Raw genomic sequence first — 15,907 nt, 5'->3', positions numbered from 1 at the left:
CTTGGACAGAACTGAATATAGTATTTCACATGTATTGCCATCAATTTATACAATGGCATTAAAACTTCAGTATAGTTTTCTGTCCCATCCTTTATACATCCTAACAAACTATGGGAGAGGGGAGCCGGTTAGCACTACTGTGTATTGAGCCAAGGCTTTTGTTCAGTTATCTTCAGGACTTTTTGTGAGTGATAGCAGTTAATTTAGAATTCACAAGGATCAATTTTCTCTCTGGTCCTTTTCAGCATAAGTGCAAGTACTAGGTGAACTGTTCAGATCACATGGAGTCAAGTGCCAGCAATAAGCAGTTGACACACAGCTCTACCTATCCTTCAAAATATACAGCCACACCACTACCACCAACTTGGCCCAATGGGTGGGTGAGATCAGCTCCTGGATGAACAGCAGCTGGCTGCAGCTGAACCCAAGCAAGACCAAAGGTGATGCTGATGGGCAGAGAAAAGCATTTTGAATCGTCGTCCGCCTACTTAATATGTGCTAATTTTCATTTCTAGACAGTCATTACCATCAGCTGTACTGCCTTCATGCCTTATGTTCCCTATTATCATTCTTACTGAAAACTGAGGCAAAGTATTAATTTAGTTTTTGGACCATATATAGATTATCTGTACTCTTCTCATCTGCACTGCATAGTGGCTCGAACCTCATCCTTCCTTATTCTCTTTTTATTTATATAAATACAAAACCTCTTCTTATTTTAATTTCCTTGGCAAGAGCTAATTCAGCAATTCTCACTTTATTCCTACATTTTCCAACCTCCATGATTTAGGTTTCTTTGCTGATAAACCCCCTTTACCATTCCCTATAGGTTCTCTACTTACTCCTCATAACATGTTTGAGTTAGTTATTCATCCAGTTGGGTCTGGAGTCTTTCCCTACCAATTTTTTCCCCTTGCTTGGGATGCACATTTCAGATAGGTTTTTATATAGTTGATTTGACGATTGTAATAGCTCCTAAATCGATATCCAGGTCTGATGGTAGAGCTTCATCACGTATTTCTAATAGTTCACTTGTGCTTGGTCTGTTTTAAAACAGACTGAAAATGTTCTGCCCACCTTTTCCTTTGTTCTTCTGTACCAAGTGTCTTTCAATTTGCATCTTTAATAAGACCTCCAGTACTGCTAAAAGTTTTCCTGTTAGCTGATTCATTGTCTGATACAAAGTTGTAAGGTCACCTCTTTCACTAGCATCTTCAGCCTCGTGACATTTTCTATCAACATATAGATAGATATGGCCTTTTTAGCTCACTTACTTATCTCTTTGCATGTCTTAGCATTCATGAGTTTTTGCTTTACACTTTCCTTTTCCATTAGTCTAGATAATATAGTCCTGCCCTGAATGCAGGGGACTGGACTAGATGACCTCTCGAGGTCCCTTCCAGTCTTATGATTCTGTTTTGCTGCCCAAGTAAAATTGCTAATCCATTCTTCCCATTTTTAGATTTTGATTGCTAACTATGTTGAATTCAAATAATGGATGGAAACCTGGAACCAGTGACTCTCTTATGCACACATTTTCATTTAGCTCCTTGAGATCCCAGATAGGTGCTCTTCTAATTGGGAGGGAAAGTTAGAGATCCTCACTGCAGTATAATGGAGTCTTTATTATGAGTCTTCAAGTTAATTGATTTCCAGTTACTACTTTTCACTAGTTACTTTGTGCAGTTGAAGGCCTAGATGAACAACAAAATTTTGTATCTTAGAACACATGTGGAGATTAGCATTTACAAAAGTGTTATCTGACAATCAGTTAACTGGAGTTACAACATAAGCAAACACATGCATCCGACGAAGTGGGTATTCACCCATGAAAGCTTATGCTCCAATACGTCTGTTAGTCTATAAGGTGCCACGGGACTCTGCCAACATAAGCAAAAACTCTAGATAAACTTTTACAGTATTATGCCAGTCCATGTCCTTCACTTGCATTACACCTCTCTCTCTGGTCCTTCTACATCCCGCTTTTAGATCTTCTTTTGGGTCCTCCCCAGCTTTATTTATGAGACAGCCCTATTCCAGATCTGGTCTCTACTTATGAGTAAGACTGCAGATTTTTTTGTGGTATCTTTATCAAAAATCACATAGTCATGTAAGTTAGGTAAAAGTAACCGGTTTAGTGATGGCCCTCATGATTTTTTGATTAAAAAATATCCTGACAAATGAGGCAGCACCAACCAACCGTAGCAACACCATCTGCCCTGCACTGCAACCTTAATCCCAACCTGGTGTAGAGGGGAGGCCTGGCAGTGGGATTGGTCTGGGCGGGGCTGGAGTGTGAGCCTACCCTCTTTGTGCTCACCCCAGGCACCAGCGGCTACTGGAGTGGGTCCCAGGGTTGAGAGGGAGCGCACCCTGCACTCACTTCAGGCCTGAGCATAGGCAGCACCTATGTACTGTGGGGCTGTTCCTGGCTCTACACTTTGAGTGATGACCTGGGGTGCCAGGTCTCAGCACCACTCAGGTTTGGTCTGCCTCCTTGTCCCCTATCATGATGGAGGGTCAGTTGACAAAGACTGACTCTGTGTCTGGTCACAAAGCCAGAATGAGGAACCGGGCCCAGCCCTGCAGGACACAGGAGTTGCTGCTGTCGGGTGTGTCACCCAGACACAACAAACAGTCATGGACAAATGTGAAATTCATGCTAGCTGTGCCTTTTTTCCCCAAACTGGGACAAACCTGCAGCTCAAATCATGATGAAATGTTGCTACTACTTATTGCCAGGCTCATCTTCCCAGTATACTTTGCCGCAACCTGCAGTTCCCAGGATTTTTCTGAGAACTACATCTCTCAGAATTAACTTGCTCAACCCGGAGTCAGCATGCCTTGTTACAGAGAAACTGTTGGATGAGGAGTTGTCCGTGTAAGCAATCACCATGACTTAATCTAGACCCTTCTGAGGAAGCAACTCTTCAAGGGAAAAGGGGCTGCAGAACTTCTTCCTTCAATGGCAAATAATCCAAAAGATATGTGGAAAATAATTCAGAGGCATCATGCTACAGAGTTCAAGAAAATGCTTAGGCCTTTCAAACCTTCAGACACCCCAGAGAAGCAGGCTGTATTCCAAGAAGCAATCTCACCTCTTTTCCACACATCCTCCAATTTCCCATATATCCGAAGTAATAAGATTCAAACTGAAAAAGCCTCTGCTGTGCTAGTTCTCTCTGTTGGTAAAGGGGAGCTCTAGTTTTTGGGATTCATTCAAATGACAGAAAGAAAACCACTGTAGCTACCGAACCACAGATTTGCCAACTGTGGCACAACTAACAGTGAGAGTTTGGAAATAGAAAGGAAGAAGTTAAAATCAAATGGCTATTGCAAAAATTTAACTGTCTATTGGCATCCAGTAGAAAATGAACAACGAATAGCATAAAATGGGATCGGAACAAGTTCAGTAAGGTTCAAAGAAAAGAACATCCATACTTCAACAGAAGTTCAAAAACATTCTGGAGATCTTACAGAGTGGCCTCTGTAAGACTGGGGTAAAAGTGAGTGCCCTAAGAAAGCATGTCAGCAATAGCCCAGCATAGTAGGAAGGTCTAGCCCAGCAGTTATCTACTTGCATTCCAGTGCAACCAGGTTCCTCATCTGTCATCCCAGTTATCTGAATCTATTCATGTAATCTGTTGAGTACTCCAAGCACTAAGCCATCTTATACTTGAGCTCTTGAATACACTCTCCATGGTACTTCCTCTTCCTCAAAGTTTCAGGTATCACATCCATCCAGAAAAATTCCTGAGTTTGGAAACCTTCCAATCAAACCATATTATACCTTTCACCAGAACAAAACTTGGTCCTTAAAACAGAGCCAGAATTTATCCTGAAGGTTAGTCCCTTTTTTTTCCCCACAGATCTCAAAATATTTCTCTACCCTGCTTCTGCCTAATCCCCAAGTACCCTTAATATGCCAATAGCAGTGAATATTTGTTAGGGAACTCCACATGATAACATAATCCAACACCACCTTCATTTTCTACCACCATAGTCAACTGGCTTTCTCTGTGTTCATTGCTGACAATAGCCATTAGCTGGGCAGCACTTTTAAGCTATATCTACACTGCAATTAGACACCCGCTGCTGGCCCATGCCAGCTGACTTAGGCTCATGAGGTTCGGGCTCATGGGGCTGTTCAATTGTGGTGTAGACGTTTGGGCTCAGGCTGCAGCCCAGGTTCTGGGACCCTCCCACCTTGCAGAGTCCTAGAGCTCTAGCTCCAGTCCAAGTCAATATGTCTACACACCACAGTTAAACCACCCCATGAGCCCAAATCAGCTGGCATAGGCCAGCTGTAGGTTTTTAATGGCAGTGTAGATATAACCTTAAAGGCCAGAATAGGTACCATTTTTCTCTTGGACTGCTTCTCTCAAAAGGTCAGAAGTTTGTCTTCTTCAAGAATGTACCACAATGACTTTACCTGAAATCAAAGGTTCAAATGATTTAACTAAAAATCAGACGTATTCGTAATAGAGAGAAAATCATATTAATGGAAACTGTCGGAACATATGGATACCACAAGGCTTTTTTTTGGTAGTGGCTCCTTCAGTCTCCAAATAATAGCCCTATATTCCTGTCTGCTAGATATAAATAATTGATCTGAATTCCCCATATCTCATTTACACACATCCTATCTATGGCCCCACAAAGTTGTGGGACCTTCTCAACCTCCTCCTGGTGCTTGCCAAGATTATCATCCTCCAATCCAGGAGAAGGAAACTCAATAAAAAAGTTCTGTGACTGTGGGGCCTACTTCCATTCCCTTATTGTCTCACATCACCAGGTAGAGTTCCTTTGGGTGGTGTCCACTGATTCGACTCCTTTGCAGAACAGTAGGCACTATCTGGGATTCTCTTCTCAGCGTTCCCATCCGAGTCCCTTGTTCTAAATCTATGACCCTCACCCCTGTTCCTGTTTTCTCACTTTTGTACCCCTGGTTGTCTTCTGGACTCTGTCTCCTCTTCTCTCTCCCCCTCCCACACACACACATCCAACAAATGTGAGAGGGCAGGCCTTCATTCTGGGTGGGTTTTCATTCACCATCCCAGGATTCAACTCGGCTGTCCCACCCTATTTAAATATAGTTCTCTATATTAAAATAAACTTAGTTAAAATACAAAGTTCTGTTCAAAATGAGGTTAAAAAATTCTTATATTTACTAATAGAATTGGTCTTAGACTTCTACTGACGAGTTTATATTATGCACAGTTGAGATAAAGCTGCTGTTGGCAAGTTAATGCCGCTTTTGGTAACTTGCAGTGTCTTGACTTTAGCAAGATATATCTTGTTTACAGATTATCTCACTCTTATAATGCTACCTATATTTCCTCAGACCACCCCTTCAATTGTACTATTTCCATCTCTTCTGCATGGTACAAGTTTTCTCTTAATTTGTTATGAAATCATACCAGTAAATGGTTTTGGCTAATTGTTTGACATTTGAAGTTGGATTTTCAGCAAGTTGCTACACTTTTCATTTTGGCTGCAAATCAGGGAAGCGTGTGGCTCTCAGGGGGCTGATTGTCATCAAAGTTTCTAGCAGATACCTGAACAAGCTATTTGCTTGTTTTCTTGAGAGAGGACGAGTGGTGGTAATGAAGCAGTATGATGGCTGTTGAGCCTCAATATTGTGATGCAGTCATAAGCCTAGAAAAAAGTCAGTTTGCCTTATGTTCCAGTACACATTGCAGCAGTTCAATAGAGTAACAGTAACTTCTTCAAAAATCTGTTTACCTTACCTTTAAAAACAGGTTCTCTGAAGTCCATTAAATCCTAGATAAAATATAGTATTGGAGGCATGCATTAAATTTGCACCTGTTCACATTGAGTCTCTACTGCACCCTCTACTGGCCCTCTTTAGACTGAAGACACCCAATTAATCATCTCAGGCATTGGCACCCTAACAGCAGGATTGTCTGCCTATGTAGACTCCCTCCTCAGGCCCTACGCTACCAGCACTCCTAGCTATCTTCAAGACACCACTGCCTTCTTGAGGAAACTACAATCCATCAGTGATCTTCCAGAAAACACCATCCTGGCCACTATGGATGTAGAAGCCCTCTACACCAACATTCCACACAAAGATGAGCTACAAGCCGTCAGGAACAGTATCCCCGATAATGTCAAGGCAAACCTGGTGGCTGACCTTTGTGACTTTGTCCTCACCCACAACTGTTTCACATTTGGGGACAATATATACCTTCAAGTCAACAGCACTGCTATGGGTACCGCATGGCCCCACAGTATGCCAACATTTTTATGGCTGACTTAGAACAACGCTTCCTTAGCTCTCGTCCCCTAATATCTCTACTCTACTTGCACTATATTGAGGACATCTTCATCATCTGGACCTATGGAAAAGAAGCCCTTGAGGAATTCCACCATGATTTCAACAATTTCCATCCCACCATCAATCTCAGCCTAGACCAATCCACACAAGAGATCCACTTCCTGGACACTACAGTGCTAATAAGCGATGGTCACATAAACACCACCCTGTACGGGAAACCTACTGACCGCTATACTTACCTACATGCCTCCAGCTTTCATCCAGTCCACACCACACGATCCATTGTCTACAGCCAAGCTCTACGATACAACAGCATTTGCTCCAACCCCTCAGACAGACACAAACGCCTACAAGATCTCTCTCAAGCATTCTTAAAACTACAATACCCACCTGCTGAAGTGAAAAAACAGATTGACAGAGCCAGAAGAGTACCCAGAAGTCACCAACTACAGGACAGACCCAAAAAAGAAAATATCAGCATGTCACTAGCAGTCACCTTCAGCCCCCAACTAAAATCTCTCCAGCGCATCATCAAAGATTTACAACCTATCCTGAAAAATGATCCCTCACTCTCACAGATCTTGGGAGACAGGCCAGTCCTTGCTTACAGACAGCCCCCCAACCTGAAGCAAATACTCTCCACACACCACACAACAAAAACACTAACCCAGGAACCTATCCTTGCAACAAAGCCCGATGCCAACTCTGTCCACATACTTATTCAAGTGACACCATCATAGGACCTAATCACATTACCCACACCATCAAGAGGCTCGTTCACCTGCACATCTACCAATGTGATATATGCCATCATGTGCCAGCAATGCCCCTCTGCCATGTACATTGGCCAAACTGGACAGTCTCTGGACTGGACAGCAAAAGAATAAATGGACACAAATCTGACATCAGGAATCATAACATTCAAAAACCAGTAGGAGAACACTTCAACCTCTCTGGCCACCAGGAAAAGATTTAAGGGTGACAGTTTTGCAACAGAAAAGGTTCAAAAACAGACTCCAACGAGAAACTGGTGAGCTTGAATTAATATGGAAACTAGATACCATTAACTTGGGTTTGAATAGAGACTGGGAGTGGCTGGGTCATTACACATATTGAATCTATTTCGCTATGTTAAGTATCCTCACACCTTCTTGTCAACTGTCTAACTGGGCCATTTTGATTATCACTACAAAAGTTTTTTTCTCCTGCTGATAATAGGTCATCTTAATTAATTAGCCTCTTACAGTTTGTATGGCAACTTCCTCATTCTCTGTGTGTGTGTGTGTGTATATGTGTATATATATATCTATCATATAGATCTTCTTACTATATGTTCCATTCTATACATCCGATGAAGTGAGCTGTAGACCACGAAAGCTTATGCTCTAATAAATTTGTTAGTCTCTAAGGTGCCACAAGTACTCCTGTTCTTTTTGCGGATACAGACTAATATGGCTGCTACTCTGAAACCTGAAAGAGAGCAGTGATTATGAATTCTTTTTTTGCCTTTTTGCTGTCTAACCCGTAACTATAAAAAAAAAAAAAAAAAAAAAAAACCTGATCAGATCATCTTTTTCTGGTTCCCAAAGGTAAAATTACAGTGAGCCTCTTTTTTTTTTTTTTTTTTTTTCCTTCAAATATTCTTGGGCAACACTAACACTGTCTTAGTTCAAATTGTTTCCAGGTTAAACAATGAACATTCCAAAGCACCTCGGCAGTGCAGAACTACCCATAATTATAATCAGCCATAGTTACAAAAACTTCTTTGTTCTGCAGAAGTTTAAAATTCTGTACTTTACAAAGTTTATTATGTCAAATGAAACTTAATCTTGCCTTCTCTCTTTGGCAAAAAATTGTGTTTGCAGGTGCTTCCAAATGAGCTTTTGGGTTATAGTGAGCCGTGAGCCAAGACAAATGTAATTTTGATGGTATTTCTATTGTAACTGTAATTTAGGACTCATTTACATGAATAGCTAGAGGCTGTTTCAGGCAGACATACTTAAAATACAAATTACCCTGGATTAATGTTGTATACTTGGTAAATACACGTGGTAATTGCAGTCCTTTACTATTTATAATAAATCATTTCCTCATCAATCAGTTGCTCAAGTTTCCCCAATGTTATGAAGTGCTTTTTTTGCTAAAGGAAACACTGGAGATTTCTGATTGGCAAAGAGTTAAGTTGTTGTTCTTGTTGAAATGATCTTCCAGAGGTGTCTTTCCCAGAATTCTAAATTAACTGCAAAAAATCCAAACTCAGAAAAATAATCCCATTATTCAAAATACATTGGTACATATCAGAGTACATCTTTCCTGTGTCTTATTTCTTTAATAGGACCAGAACTGCTCAGTTTTCCTCTCTGGATTTTGCACCTTATGCAAAGCTCCTAAGAGTAAATTATTATACCATTGAATGTGCCCAAACAGCAGGTATTAATTTATAAAATCTGTGTGTGTGTGTGTAACCTGGTGCACTGACGTCCCGCTTCAGTGACCCACATCTAATTTAAAAGTGGAACATCATTTTATTTTAATATTTTCTCTCAATGGAGGTGTTGTGTCTCTTTTATTAATATGGAGGGTTTTATTTCATGACAAGCCTTCACAGATTCTTAAAATTTAATATTTGATTAGGTCCAGGAGCATGTTGGTTATAGTTCTGCAACACTGAAATGAACCTTAAGAATAATGACTTTGCTGTAGTTAAGAGAAGAACCCAAAGGCTAAAGTAACCATGAATAAAGTTGCTTAATAAAAAGGGAGCAGAACTGTTTCCTCATAAAAAAGTGAAGCTGTTAAAGTGAGCTGAATTTAGAATTAAATAACATGTTTCGAATCGTCCTCCCACCTATATGTATAGTATTGTTAATGTATGTGTACTCTGAATAAATATATAGCAAAACTTTTTTTTTCCACATGCAATGCTTAGTTCTTTTTCTTTATCATATCCAAAAGCTTTTCAGGGTAGGGAATTTGTTTTACTGGATGTTTGTCTCACACATTAATAGTGTTAGTTAAGTGCTTTTTAACAATAATGCCATTTATTTTACTACCCACAATTTTTATAGTTGGGAACTTTTAAAAAGAAAACCATATTCTGCTGTCAGTCACACCAGGTATACAGGAAGTAACTCAATTGAAATCAGTAGCACTATGTCATAGTTACACTGAGAGCAGAATTAGACCTGCTATCTTTTAAAATATACTTACTGTAGGTATATTAATGTGTTAGAAACACTCAGATTTGGAGTGTAATTATAGTTGCTGTAAAAGTCATGAAACCGGGAGACAATGTGTCCTGCAATTAAAGCTTATGAGAAATTAAACCAGTAAGTAGTTTCCCAGACACCTCCAACCCCACTGAGTAATTCCTGATTGTGAGCAGGAGCTTGGTTTTTGATGTTCTTTGCATATAAAGGCTGAGGCTGCACAGTCAATACATTCTTTGACAGAGTGCAAGCTTGACAAAAATAGTGTAACCTGATCAAAGTCCCTTATATATGACAGGAATCTGGCAGCATTTGCAAATAGCCTGTTATTTGTGAAGATCTAATACTGAAAGGCTGGCAAAAGTATAAAAAATAATAGTGTAACTGCATGCGTCAGGGTCTCAGCAGAATTCTGTTAAGAAGAACATGAGTTCTTATGTAACTTTTCTTCTTCAAATAGGGCTGCTGTGAGAAGTAGCAACGGCTGAATTTAAAAAAATGTTTGAGAGTCTCTTGACTCCTCCTAACTTTGAGATGATTAACTCAGAAAGAAAGCTCTCACATATGGGTTACAGTTCAGTAACACTGAAACTAACCTTGAGAATAACAACTCTGTCTTGACGGAATTAGTCAAACAGTGACTGTTCTACATCAAGACAAGTATAGTTGCTGCAGTGTTCAAATTTTATAATGGAACACAGATACTTTATGGAATACTACATTTGTTTTTCTACTGTGAATTAATCACAAGGAAAATAAGTTTTTAAGAATGCCAACTGTCATTTAAATCAAATTAGACTGGGGGACAGTGGGCAGAATCACTATGTGAACGATAATAGAATTGGAAATGAGAAGTCTCTTACACAATGCCAAATACATTAAGAGATCATCTAACTCTAGCTAGATCTTGATTAGACAGAAACCTCTATCTTAAATCTAGAGGGAACTAATTAGTGGACCAAATTTATTTCTGGTATTCTTCCATTACACCAGGGACATACACCTCGATGGACTTACACCAGATATGAAATTGGCCCATTGTATCAAATGCAGTAGGAATGTCTACAAGTAATAGTACAAAAGAAGCATTGTCGTTAGTTTAACAAAATTATCTTTGCAATGTTTATCAAAGCTGTTTTCAGGCTGCTATTGGTCATGAATCCAAATCTGCAAGGTGGTCAGAGTGTAGTTAGTTCTGTGAGTGAAAACAGATGCACACTGCCAACTTTAAAAAAATTCCAAACAAGAAGAGAGATTTAAAGAGATAGTTGGACAAACCCAAGAAGTCCATGTGTTTATGGTTTTTAAACATTTAAATTGTAGCAGCAGTTCTAACCCACTTAATTTAAGAGGCCAAATGATTAATATGATATTAATATGTAGTTTAAAAATAAATATGCAAGTTTATAACTCAGTGTCTTGTGTCAGAAAGGATTATTGTTTACGTGAAACAACCTTATCAGATATGGTAGTGTGAAGTTTACCAAATTATTAGCACATGATACACTATTTAAAGCTATACACTATTTAATACAAATATCTGTATTTCACTGCCTAGGTGTTTGTTAACTACAAACAAATCTCACAAGCAGAATGTATGGACTATTTTGATATCCTAATTAGGATGTTATTCTCAGTTATGGCAATGCTTTATTTAAGAGAATTTCACCTCTGGTTTTTGATAGGTAGAAAAATCCTTTGTGTAAACCCACAGTGTTTTAAATGTCATGCTTCATTAGCATAGTTTGATTAAAACTTAAGCAGTTCAGTAATCACCTTAAGGCCTTACTAATACTTGCATTACTGCCAGATATTAAAATTGAGTACTTTTGTTTGCACTAATTTTTTCTTACCAAAATATATTATAATGAAAGAAGAACAGGCATGCTCAGTTTTACAAAGAAAATCTGTTTCCCTACTTACAGCATGGTAATTTATTGCAGATAGGTAATCAGGTTATACCATAGAAAGTGACATGCTCCTCTTATTATATTTCACCCAGGGTTTGAAATATTTACCCATTCTTACTAGACTGAGTGAAAAATAATTGCCTCACCACAAACCATGCTATTAAAGTTGTACCCCTGAACATTTTAAATAGTGTATTTTTGTGTACTATCTTTAGTTGTAAGAATATTTTTTTAATTTATCCCCTTTTGAAACTTGATTTTATTATGCCTTTCCCCCTTGTATATTTATCCCTTTCCCCCTTGATTCTTACATATTTTATTGCAAGGTATCCAGTGCCTGTTTCCTCTTTCTTTCTCCATTTCCCTACCCATCTTGTTATAGATTTCTTTCTCTATATTGACAGGTTTCAGAGTAGCAGCCGTGTTAGTCTGTATTCGCAAAAAGAAAAGGAGTACTTGTGGCACCTTAGAGACTAACAAATTTATCTGAGCATAAGCTTTCGTGAGCTACAGCTCACTTCATCAGATGCATTCAGTTTCCCACTGTCTTCCTTATATTTTATGTCTATCTTCTATTTTTCCTTCCAAAATCTCTCAGTACTGTGCTACTCTTTTTTTCTGTCCTCACTATGTCACAGTATTTGGAGTGGGCTGTTCCTTATCTCCATAGTAACTACAGGCAGACCAGATCTTTGGCTCTGAGCCAGGTTTTAGGATGGTTCCTCAGGAAGGACTCTACACAGTCTCCATTTTTGGCAGAGCAGGCTTTGAAGATTTTCTCCTCAAAACTACTACACTGAAAAATATTTTCGTTTGGTTTCTGAGGTAAGTTTGAAGCACAACACCCGCCCCTTCTCCTCTCAGAAATGCGAGACAGAGACAGGGAAGAAAAAGGGCAGAAATGTTTCCTTTTGCTCACTTTTTCCCATCAAGTAGGCTGCCAGGGGCAAAGGTTAAAGCTTCCAGCCACTGTGTGGACATGGTCCAGCCTAAGACAATTGAGCAGGCTACAGGGAAGATTCCTTCACTGAAAACAGGACAGGAACTATTGGCACGGAACCAGGGATACTCTCCTCCCTAAGATTTTGAAAACGCATTTCCTGTCCCCCCGCACCCCAAGGCATGGGGCCTTTATTCTCAGCTTGCAAAGTGGGCACAAAGGATTCAGATGAGCCAAGAGGAAAAAATTCCCACTCCCAGCCAGCACTGAGGCAAGGTCCATGTGGAGGTGGTTGAGAAGGCTACAAAGAATCCTCTCCTGGGATGTCTCAACCACTGGCAAAGCTGCCAGGTGCTCTGGCAGCCTATCAGATCCTGATGAGTCATCCTGTCTTATGTGGCTTCAGCTCCCTCCTCTTTTTGTTTTTGCAGCCCTCATTTGACCAGGACCCAGCAGCAGGGATCAGTGGGATAGAGTGATTCAGATCCCTTGCTCAGAGGTATAGTCCTACCCCCTTTCCTCTTCTAGCCTCCAGAGGTCCTGTGGGAGGTGGTAAAGTGGCTACTCTTTTCCTTAGCAGACATGCACAGTACATGCCATCAGATTCTGTCCTTTTGGTTCCCCTGGTAGCCTTCCCAGGGCACAACATTCCCCCCTACTCCTTTCTCAAGGTTTTGATCCAAATCATCCTGCTGACCTGCGTCTGAGAGAACGGAATTGATGCCTACTCTTTTACTGTCTGATCGTCTCATCAGGTACTCATGTAGGTCAAGGCTGTGAAGGGACTAGCAATTGCAGTTAGATGCTTTCGAGAACATGACTTTTAAGTAAACAAGTAGAATGGACAATTATAGCCTTTACAAAACAAGCTCCCACAGGCTTTTCTAGTCACCAACACACACAGTTTTTCTCTGAAGAAAGACAGAACAAGAGTGTATCTGATTTGTCAAACATTGACATATCCCTCCTACACTAAATCTACAGACTCAACCCTGGGTCTTGCAGGTTTCATGCATGAATAACTTCTAATAGACCTGCTTTCACATGAGGACCCTGCACATTTACTGCTTCTCTTCCAGCCTGTAATTGCAGAAAATCACTCTATAAAGCTGTTGGTCCAGATACAGTATTAACATTTCTTGAGGAGTTCATCTTAAAGACTTTTCATGCTATCCAATGTTGGGACCAGAGAGGCAGGTTCTCAGTGCTGCTAGACTCCATGTAAGTGGAGCAGAATTAGACTTGTATGTGATTTAGGGGTGGTGTTCACTTAAGTGACATGCAGCTATAAACCATTAGGCTGGCCCACCACATCCAGGAGATGATTCTTCAGAAGTATGGCATATGGAAACTGATAAGAGATGATTTTCAGTGTTACAAAGGTAGTCAGCCTTGATCATATCTTTGCACAAACTCATTTTATCTCTACTTGTTGAAGTAGAAGAAAAGACAGGGTGAGCTGACTCTTTAGCCCACAAATGACCGTACCCAGGCAAACCCTTGTGCCTGTTTGGAGCTCCATTGACAGTTCTGCTTGCAGGATCAGAACCTAAATTATATTCCCTCTCCCAGGCTGCAAATTTCAGGACACGCTTTTGAAGGGTCAGAGGGTGGGAGAAAATAGAAGTAACTTTGCAATGGGTTGAATTTGGGAACAGTCTCCATGATGATAGCAGTAGAGTTGTTAGAAACTCTAGTAACACAAAAGGTACCTTATTTCACTGATTTTTGTCCCTAAACTGTTTTGTGATAAGGATTAGGATTGCGGGATTAAAAACTCAGCCTGTAGACAAAAGATGGTTGGGAATTTTTCAGTCAAACAGTTTTGTTGCAAAATGTTGATTCATCAAAATTGAAACTTTCTGCAGGAACATACTAGTTTTGACTAAACTTTCTTTGGAAAGTCTTCTTAGGGTGTAATTTCTGGTTAAAATAAAAGCAAGAACTAATCCAGAAAAGCCAGTTGCTTATAGCCTGACCAGATAGCAAGTCTGAAAAATCGGGACAGGGAGTGAGGGGTAATAGGAGCCTATATAAGAAAAAGCCCCAAATATCAGGAGTGTCCCTATAAAATTGGGACAGCTGGTCACCCTAGTTGGTTAGGACTGTGACAGAATATACCAACCCTGGACTGGACCAATGGGGACAGACCAATCACTGTGGGCCCAGGAGGCCACACCCCCTCATTTCTGCTGCAGGTGGAAGGGACAGATAAAAGGAGGCAGTCCAGCTCAGTCTGGGCTGGCTGAGGAGGAGGAAGGATGCATGTTGCAAGCTCCTGCAGAGACGCCGGAGACTCCCCAGGCAGTGGAAACCATAGACCATGTGTCACTATGCTGTGAGCGACCAGATGACCGCAGAGATTGACAGGGATGCCAAGCCGCTGCCAGCCGGGGAGATGCATGAGAAGCACCTTGCGGTAGGAAGTGACCCACGGAATGTAGTAGACGTCAACACTTAATCTCTTAAGGGGGAATCTCCCAGCTTCACAGGGTCCTGGGTCAGAACCCAGTGAAGCAGGGTGGGCCTGGGTTCCCCTCCCCACATGCCACTAGGTGTGGCTACTGCTTGTTTGCTCTGCCCCACCTGGAGGCTAGAAACTGACTGTTCTTCCCTGTCCAGAGGGTCAGAACCTCAGTTGCTGTTTGCTTGCTCCAGCCAGGAAGGTCAGGGGCCCTAGACAGCTTGTTTATCAGCCCCACCTAAGGGCTATAGACTGACTAGTCTGCCCCATCCAGAAGGTCAGGAACCCTAATTGTTGTTGTCGACCCTGGCCAGGAGGCTCGGAGGCTACAGACTGTTTGTTATACCCCGCCCGGGGGACACAGGTGGATATTTGTTTGACTCCCGCCTGGGGTCCTGAGACCACATTGTTAAAATTATTTGATTCCCACAAGGAGTACAGATGACTGGGCCAGCAGGGGCAGCCCTGCTCAACAAGGCCCCCCATCACAAGGGCACTCATTTGGGATATGACAGACCCAGGTGCAACTCCCTGCTCTGCCTGAGTTAGAGCACAGCCTTGAATCTGGCTCTCATCCTAGGTGAGTATCCTAACCACTGGGCAATAGGCTTTCTGGAGTGGTTTTTTCCTCAGTCTCTTTTGCTGGAGCTGTTCCACTTTGTATAAATAACTATTAATTGGAGCAGGGACATGAACCTGGGCCTGTCATAGCCCAGGCAAGTGCCCTAACCACCGGACTATAGCATCTGTCTCAATTTTTGTGAAAAATTTCAAAAGATCTTGGTTTTTGTTTCAACGTGTAACAGGAAAATTCTTGAAATCTCAAAAATTTTGGTGGAATGAAAAAATTGTTACTTGCCCGGCTCTACTGCAGACACTCTCTAAGGCAATGTTTCCCAAATGGTGGAGCCTGACCCATCCCTGGGTCATGGGAAGAGTTTAGGTGCATCAGACATGCCCCTCACAGTACTCTTACTTCCCTTGGGCAGCAGGATCTGAGCAGCAGCAGTGTGGAGGAAGCAGCTGGAGCTAGTGAGTGAAGAATCAGCCTGTCCCCTGTCCGGATCCCGCTACCCAGGGGAA

Source organism: Natator depressus, chromosome 5, assembly GCF_965152275.1.
Source record: "Natator depressus isolate rNatDep1 chromosome 5, rNatDep2.hap1, whole genome shotgun sequence".
Taxonomy (NCBI): domain Eukaryota; kingdom Metazoa; phylum Chordata; order Testudines; family Cheloniidae; genus Natator; species Natator depressus.
Note: the sequence above shows the minus strand (reverse complement) of the source record.